The sequence below is a fragment of the Myotis lucifugus genome, unplaced genomic scaffold (assembly GCF_000147115.1).
Source record: "Myotis lucifugus unplaced genomic scaffold, Myoluc2.0 scaffold_853, whole genome shotgun sequence".
In the NCBI taxonomy this organism is placed as follows: domain Eukaryota; kingdom Metazoa; phylum Chordata; class Mammalia; order Chiroptera; family Vespertilionidae; genus Myotis; species Myotis lucifugus.
Window position 1 is genome coordinate 109,051 of NW_005871901.1, and position 8,068 is coordinate 117,118.

The window sequence follows — 8,068 nt, forward strand, 5'->3', positions numbered from 1 at the left end:
GTTGGAGTTAAAGAGAGTCAGGGGACCATCTTCCGGTGCCATCATCCCCCAAGTGGACAATCTGGTCTGCCTTACGAAGGAAGTAATTGAGCAGAAAAGTGAATAAAGTTCATAACCAAAATATTTCCCCATTAACTGGATTTTTCACATATTCCTTGCTTATTCAAAAAATGTGGTTATTCTCAGCGTTTTTAGAGAAAGGGAAAGGCAGAGAGTCTTCTCTTCGGGGAGGCGAGGGGCGGTGTCTATGCAGGGTGGCCTGAGGAGCTGGAGAGGCAGGCGCGCAGGTGTGTGGAAGGAGAGGTGGGATCATTAGTGAGCATCTCTAACAAACAGTTCAGGGATTCTAGGTGCCTTGCATGGGCTGGGAGGCCTGCGTGCAGAACTTCCTGCACATGCGTGTATGCCCACCTCTCCCCAGTATGAGTGCATCCCTTAGGGGTGAGGGTGCCAGGCTCAGGCCAGGCTGTGGACTGTGCCCACAGAACCACCTGTTGCGCTGGGTCTCTAAACAATTGGTGGTCTCATGCTGGGTTCTTTCTGCTCTTCTCCAGAATGACTTTCCAACCAGGATGTCCCTTGTGGTCTGATGTTTGTTCGAGACATCTCTCTGGATGACGAGGATCAGAAGTGGACAATGGGGACAAGACACAAATCCAAGCGCCAGCAGGCCCGGGACCTTCTCCGGCCACCACCTTGGAAGGTTTGCTGATCTTTGCTTTGGCCAGGGATGGGGGAAGCCTGAGCGAGGCTGATTCCAAACCTCAGTACCGTCTGACCGGTTTGAGAAATCGCCATGGGAGTGACTGCGCGCAGGAACGTTCCACACGCGCATTTCTCGCCCGCCCAGTCTCCTTAGCCGAACCAGGATTCTTTCCAAGTCTGACAGGAGTGAGCTGGGGACGCCAAGCTCCAGGAATGCCGCTGCCTCCAGCACGCATTTCCGTGCCTCCTGGCTGTGCCGAGAGGCAGCAGAACTTATTACTGCTACCAGAAGGCCTTCTGCTGACAACGGGAGAGCTTCCGGCTAAGTATACGTGTTATCCCATCTCCTCCTCGTCACTACTCAGCAACTGCGGTTACACTGAAGTCAGAAGCTGTGAGCGAGCGCATGACAGAAATGACTTCAATTTGTTGTCGGAACAACACGGAAGAGAGTATATATCTGTTTGGAAAGCTAAGTGGGTTCCTTTTCCATTCTGAGAACATAAGCTGCTTTTTCTCTCTCTGCTGCACACGCCTGAGTCTTGGACAAGGGCTGGGGCCACACACAGCCCCACCTCCCTCCACATGCCGACAGGCTTTTTGATAAATGCTTCAAGTCTGCACGTGCAGGAGAAGCGGGCGCGAAAGGAGAGGATGCAGTAATGGAGTGGAGAGAAAAGAATGCATGTTCTCGTACTTGGAATATGGGCCATTTCCCTCCCGAACTCCACGTGATCTCCCTGGGTTTGTACTGCCTTTGCCATGCGTAGTTTCTGCCACAGCAGCTCTGCTGTTCCAGGCCCCGGAGACGTGCCCACGCACCTTGGCCTCACTGTGTGGCCACTCCAGACGCTTTGGGAGACAAGGGACGCTGCTTCCGGAGGAGCACTTCCTGTCCCCACCATGGCCTAAACGACAGGTCTGCCTCCCAATAGATCACTCTGGGTTTTGTAATTTGTGCAAATTGAAAAAAATGGCCGCACTTTCCTTCTCACCCAGAAGTGAAGTCTGCCTCTCCACCCTGGAATCTGGCATGGCCAGGTCATGTGATTGGGCTGGTGGCCCAGTAACGAACGTGACACAAGCGAGACGGGAAATCCTTGGGCATGGGACTGCCCTCTCTTGCTGTTCTTGGGACCTGGCAGTTACCACCAGGGGAAGGAGCCGGGCTGTCCCGCTGCATGATGGGAGAAAGGGCCCAGTTCCCCCTTCCCCTCTCTGATTGCAGACATGAGGGAGCCCAGCTAAGACCAGCAGAAGAACCGCCAGTGAGCGAGCCCACATCGCTGACTCCTACTCAAGGCATGAGACCTTGCTCTCTTTACATGTTCATCATCTTCTTGCTTCACTGTCCAGCCCCAAATCCCTGACTCCATCCAACCTTGGGTGTCTCACAGTCTCCACTTTCTTTGACAGACTTTGGCCAAAGCCTTTCTCCCCAGGCTATGGCAGGACTCATGGTTGGGTCCAATCCCTGGAGGGTGCTCGCCTGCCACACGGGTCCATCCTGTATCTGTGGTTCCCTGGACAGCTTCCTTCTTCAGCATCTCCTCGGGCTTCTCCAGAGCCACCTGACTGGAGCTGGGCCTCATTCTCAGAGGACCATTCCATTTGCATCAGGTTTTGCCAAAACAGTCGTACGCGTGCAATGAAACGAAGAAGTGGCTGGGTGCGGGCCAGTGGATGGGTTGATATCATTGCTTGGAGAACTGGGCTACCAAGGACTCTGCGGTGGCTCTGGCCTGTCCGAGAGGACCCAGGCGGACAGTTCAGCCCAGTGCTGGCACTTCCAAGGGCTGGAAGACATGAGCCATAACCCTGGTGCTGAGTTTTAGACGTGCTGCTGTCCCTAGCCTCCAAAAGCCTAGGTCTAGTCTGTCCATTTGGGCCCTGCTTCAGATGGAAAAGATGATTAAAACACCCTTTCTTAGTCACCAGCTTTGGAGTTGACTTGCTCAGGCAATCTTGGAGAACATCGGTAGCTGTGGGCGCTATTATCTCTTCATCCGCACCCTGAATCAGGCTTCTCGCCACCAAAGAGCCCCCCACGCCAGCCACAGAGCCCCCACACACTGCTGCTCCGAGCCGGGCACTCTGGCTTGGGTGACGGTGGAGGAGGCAGTGGGAAGGACTAAAATTGGAAACCTGCAAGTCCAAGGACGACACAGGTGCAGGCAGTGACAGACATGCAGTAACCGGGGCTGGGCCAGCTTGTCTGTAGAGTGACTGAGACGTCAAGGCCTCAGGGAAGAGAGAAGACAGTCGCTTCTGGGCACGTGGGCAGGAGGTGAGGCTGACGGACAAGGGAAGGCAGAGGTGCCATCAGCGCCCAGGCTTCCTGGCCCGCCCTTGCTCCTGCTCTCCTGAGTCGTGTGTCCTCAGAGGAAGGGCTGGCCCAGCTTCCTTCCCGGGCTCCCTGGGGCACAAAGCCAGTCTGGTGTGAGACTGGTCTCTGTCCACTGGGACCTGGGGAAACAGGACATGCCCAAGGAAGAACTGGGAGGTTCTGTGCACATCATGTGAAGCAGTGCTATGGATAAGTGACAGCAGACCCGGAGATTAAAGTGTGTGCGTTTTTTATTTAAATGGGTATATTTTGATATTTTAGTTGTTTGTGTGTCCGTCCATCTTAGTTCATGATATTCTCAGTGATGGGAAAAGCCAATGTTAATAAAGAAAGGTGATCTGGGAGAGGGAGGGGGAGGCGGAGGGCCCATGGGATGATGGGTGAGCTGCTGTGTTTGCCTGTGAGTCACAGTGAGTCGGGGACGTGCTGAGGGCACGTGGATGCAGGTGGCAGAGTGTCCCCTGGTAGATGAACTGCGTCTCTGGGCTGTGCAGAGACTCCTTAGGGAGCCGGGGACGTTTGTCACGGAGCTGACAGTGCATGCCAGCTGTCCCGCCCACGCGTGCTCACCAGAGCCCTGTCCTGGCTGCTCCGGCTCCGTTCCACAGCCTCCAGTGCTGCCGGCCACCCTCCCGACACAAAGTCTCACAGAGAAGACGGGCGGCCACCCTCCCGACACAAAGTCTTACAGAGAAGACGGGCCTCATCTCAGCCTCACTCTGCCCCTGGCACGGGGTGGGGAGGGGGCTGCCACTCACCCCCAGGCACTCCATGCTCAAAACACTTCGCCACACCGTCAGTGCTACTCTTTGTCTCAAAGACTCACACGGCTCCTGGACTAGACTCAGGCCGCCTCTGCCGGAGGCCGCAGCCTCGGCTTTAGCGATGGAGAAGTACACCGTCACCCGTTGGTGAAGTCACTCGCGGAATCTGGTCTCCGGACGCCAAGCCTTAGGTCTTTTCTGCTGGATCCGCGATTCCCAAAACCGCCTGCCCACACAGATGACTCGACGGCCGCATGTGGGGGGGGGGGGGGGGAAAAACAGCAAATCTACACGACCCATCCTCCCAACCCAGGGTCCTGCCTGAACCTGACAGGAGTTGAAACTGACTTGGCTGTAGGGATCCAGATTGACCAACATGGGGTCCAGGTGCTTCAAGGGCCTCGCTTTTCCTGCCAGGATCCCCCTGTGACCTCCCGGGAAGCTGATCAGTGAAGCTCAGAGTTGGGGGCTCTGGACATCCGAGTGGGGCGAGGACACTCGTGAGCTGCTGCGAGCAGCCGCCTGAGCTCCCGCTGCCGGGGTGGCGAGAAGGGGGTTCTAATATTTGCCTGATGCTCAGGGTGTTGGTGTTTACAGGCCACTTCCACATGCCCTGTTTCATGGGTCTGTGAGAGGCAGGGGGGATGCTGGGGTCCCTCAAACAAAGGGAAAGAGGTTGAAAAGGAGCTTTAAAAACCCAGAGCCAGGCCCACGGACTGTCTGTCTAGGGTTCTTTCCAGTTCCTGCGACTCCTGAGGGCCTGGGGTCTGGCTGACCCTCCGTACCGCCCGCCGAGCACGGTGGCAGGAGTCCTGCACTCGAGGCCCACGGCCTGGCGCCGTGGAGGGAAGCCGTGAGCACAGACACGCTGCCCGTCCTCCCCGGGCACTGCCCAGCGACTGCTGATGTGCCGGGGACTCGGCCTCGCCCCGTGCTGGGGGCGCCTGGATAACTGTGTCACAGATTTTAGAGTCCTCCTTGAGGAGGGATTTCTGAGCCAAAGTACAGATTTGAGACTCAGATTTCCGGGCCTTGGGGGTGACCTGCTTAGGATCTAACTGTCTGCCACTTCCCTCATTTGGGATTTTCAGTAGAACGAAGAGGGCAGATAGCGAGGGAGGCAGCGCCGTTCCTCTGCGTCGTCTTGGTTGGCTGGTGGGGCTGGGCCTGCTCCCGGGAAGGCTGAACGAGAGGAGCCCCTCAGCGTGGCTTCCGGGAGCACCGCTGTGTGGGCGAAGGTGTACACGCTGCCCGAGAGCCTCCTGCAGGAGGAAGGAGAAGGGACGGAGGCTGAGGAAGGTGCTGCCCGCGTCACCTATCTGTTCGTTTTTTGTGCCTCGTCTGTAGCATCGAAACTGAACTGTCTGTCTGTCTGTTGCCCAGGACTTTTCAGTGTCAAATATACAAAGCGAATTGCATTGTAATGTTTTAAACTGTGAAATAAAGCATTTTTCACCTCCAGGTGTGGTCAAGACTCATGATGAACACAACTACAGTGGGGCCTTGACTTACAAGTGTCCCAAGTAACGAGTTTTTTGAGATACCAGCTGTCTCTCGGCAGATTTTTTGCATTGAGTTGATAGAGTAATTTGAGTTAACGAGCTCCTTAACGAGCTCTGTCTCAGAACGAATTAAACTCGTAAGTCAAGGCCCCACTGTACATCTGATCATGACCTGACAGTCAGTGACCCGCAGGAGGAACTCACGCTCCACGCTGTCTCCGGTTGCTTTAAGCCCCGTGACAGCGGAATCGGTCGCTGCCGTGGGCCGGGGGGAGCACGCATGTTTCACAGGTTTGTATGAGCATCGCCATGGCTCTGCGCAGACTGCCCGCCTCCGGAGAGGGGAGCTGGAAGGCTGCACAGTGGGTGGCGCCCAGCCCGTTGTCAGAGGGGCACCTGCGAGAAGTGGCACTTGGGGAAGTGAGGAAGGAAGCAGTTGGTGGGAGGGCATGGTCCGAAGAGATCTGAGGAACTCCTCAGCACCCTGAGGAGGAGGCATCAAAACCTGTTGGCGAAAGAAGCGACACGTACATCAGGGAACCGCTGACCCTCCTGCCAGGCTCTGGCGTTGCAGACCCCAGGGTCCTGGGTCAACAGAAAACCTGTCCTTGCTTGAAGCATCTGGGCTCAGTTCTTTTCTATGAAGCAGTTAACTTCATTATGTTCACCTGCAGATTTGCCTTAAAGATGGACTCAAATAGTGTTTCACTCTGATTCCCTCCTCCAGACTTTCTGCTGTTTGGTCCGTTGTTTTAATCCCATCTTGCTCTTTCGCTTTATAAAATAGTGGATTCGGTTTAGAAAGTGTTTTATAATCACCTCCGTGTTCTTCTACACGTCATTTCTTCCTGCGTTTCGTATCTTCTTTTGAGGTCTTCCCCCTTCTTTCTGAAGGAAGTCTTTAGTGATAGTTTGTGGGTACCATACTCGACTAGTTCTTGTTTATCAAAAAACCCAAGATTTTACGTCATTCTTGTTCTTGAAAGATAATTTCACTGAGTTTACCACTTTAGATTAATAGTTACCTCCTGTCCACACTCTCAAGTCATCACTCTGCTCCCTCTGACTTTTGTGGTTAGTTGTTTTGAGAAGTCAGTTGCCGACTGAATTATCCTTGCTTTGTAAGCGATCTGTCTCGTCTCTCTGACTGTTTTTAAGATTTTCTTTTTGTCTCCAGTGTTCTTTGGTTTAAATAATGTGACCAGGTGTGAATTTTTTAAAAATCTATTCAGATTGGGATCTCTTGTGCTTCCTAAATCTGTGGATTGTATTTGCCATCAGTTATTGAAAAAACTCAGCTATTAACATATCAAATATTTCTTCTCTTTAAACTCTTGAGCGTTGCAATTAAATGTACGTCAGACCTTTTCATTCTATGCTACATGTTGCTTAACCTACCTTTTGCATTTTCCATCTCTTTGTCTATCTGTACTGTGTTCAAGTTCATCTTCCAGTTCCCTACTTCTCTCTTCAGTTGGCTATAATCTTCTTCCAGTTTTAATTTTAATTAGTATGTTTTTCATTTTTAAAAGTTCAATTTAGGTATTTTTTCAAATCTGCATGGTCATTGTTGAAAGCATCTTGCTTTTTACTCCTGTATAAAATTCTTATTTCTTTGAATATATTAAACACACTAATTTTATATTTTACTAGAGGCCCAATGCATGAAATTTGTGCAAGAGTAGGCCTTCCTTTCCCTGGTTGCCGGCACCGGCTTCCCGCTGGCATCTGGGACCCACCCTCGCAGTCCTGGCTTTGTCCGGAAGGACGTCTGGTCTAATTAGCATATTACACTTTTATTATTATACTCAATGGAGCCAAAATCAGCAGTATTTTGGGGTCTAAGTTTGAAGTTCGTTACTTTTGCTGTCACTCATGCTTTCTTGTTTCCTTATGTGTTTTATATTTTTTGTTTGTTTTTTTCCATTGCTTTATAGAAAGAGGGGAAGGGAGGGCTGATGGGGGAGGAAGGGAGAGAGAAAAACATTGATATGAGACATTGATTGGTTGCCTCCTGCACGTGCCCTGACTGGGGCTGGGGATCGAATCTGCAACTGAGTTACGTGCCCTTGACTGGAAATTGAACCCAAGGCCCTTCGGTGCACAGGCCATGCTCTAACCACTGAGCACGCTGCCAGGGCTGTTTTACAGGTCTGATTGTGAACTCATGTTTGGTAGAATGCCATCTTACCTCGGTGCCAGCCAGGAAAGACCGTCTTGCTCCCGAGCTGTCCTCCTCTCCATACAGCTACCCTCAGGGGCCGAGAGGAATGAGTGACTGAGTGAAGAAGGAGTGGAAAAGCTAAGTGGGGAAAATCTAGAAGGTACACGCATTTCTCTCCAATGCAAGCCTCTAGACCAGGGGTGGGGAACATCTTTCCCGCAGGCCATATAAGGCCTGTGAAATCATTTGGTCTGGCACTGCCAAGGCATTATGGGTGAGTTAATTAAATGTTTGACAAATAGAGCAGGCCAATTTTTAAGTTGATAATTCTGTGTGGCCCGTGAATGATGTTATAAATATGCAAACGGCCCTTGGCAGAAAAAAGGCTCCCCACCCCTGCCCTAGACTAAAATGAGCCTGAGATAGGGGAGAACAAGGAGGTTTAACTTCACAAATAGTTCAGTGTCTGATGGTTATAAGAATCACTATTCTAACTACAGAAGTAAGACAGTTTGGGGGGTTAAAAGTAAATAGAAGGCTATTCATTATTCAAGGGCAACCAGAGACATTATGGCTTTAGATATCA

At 52.1% G+C, this 8,068-nt stretch overlaps 1 long non-coding RNA gene across 1 annotated transcript; it reads left to right on the forward strand.

Annotated features, from left to right (window-relative positions):
- The first annotated feature begins 517 nt into the window (after nucleotides 1–517).
- Nucleotides 518–5,275, forward strand: LOC111824056. The gene is made up of 2 exons (XR_002827167.1): nucleotides 518–703; nucleotides 851–5,275. It is a non-coding gene; the product is annotated as an uncharacterized LOC111824056 (long non-coding RNA).
- The last annotated feature ends 2,793 nt before the right edge of the window (nucleotides 5,276–8,068 follow it).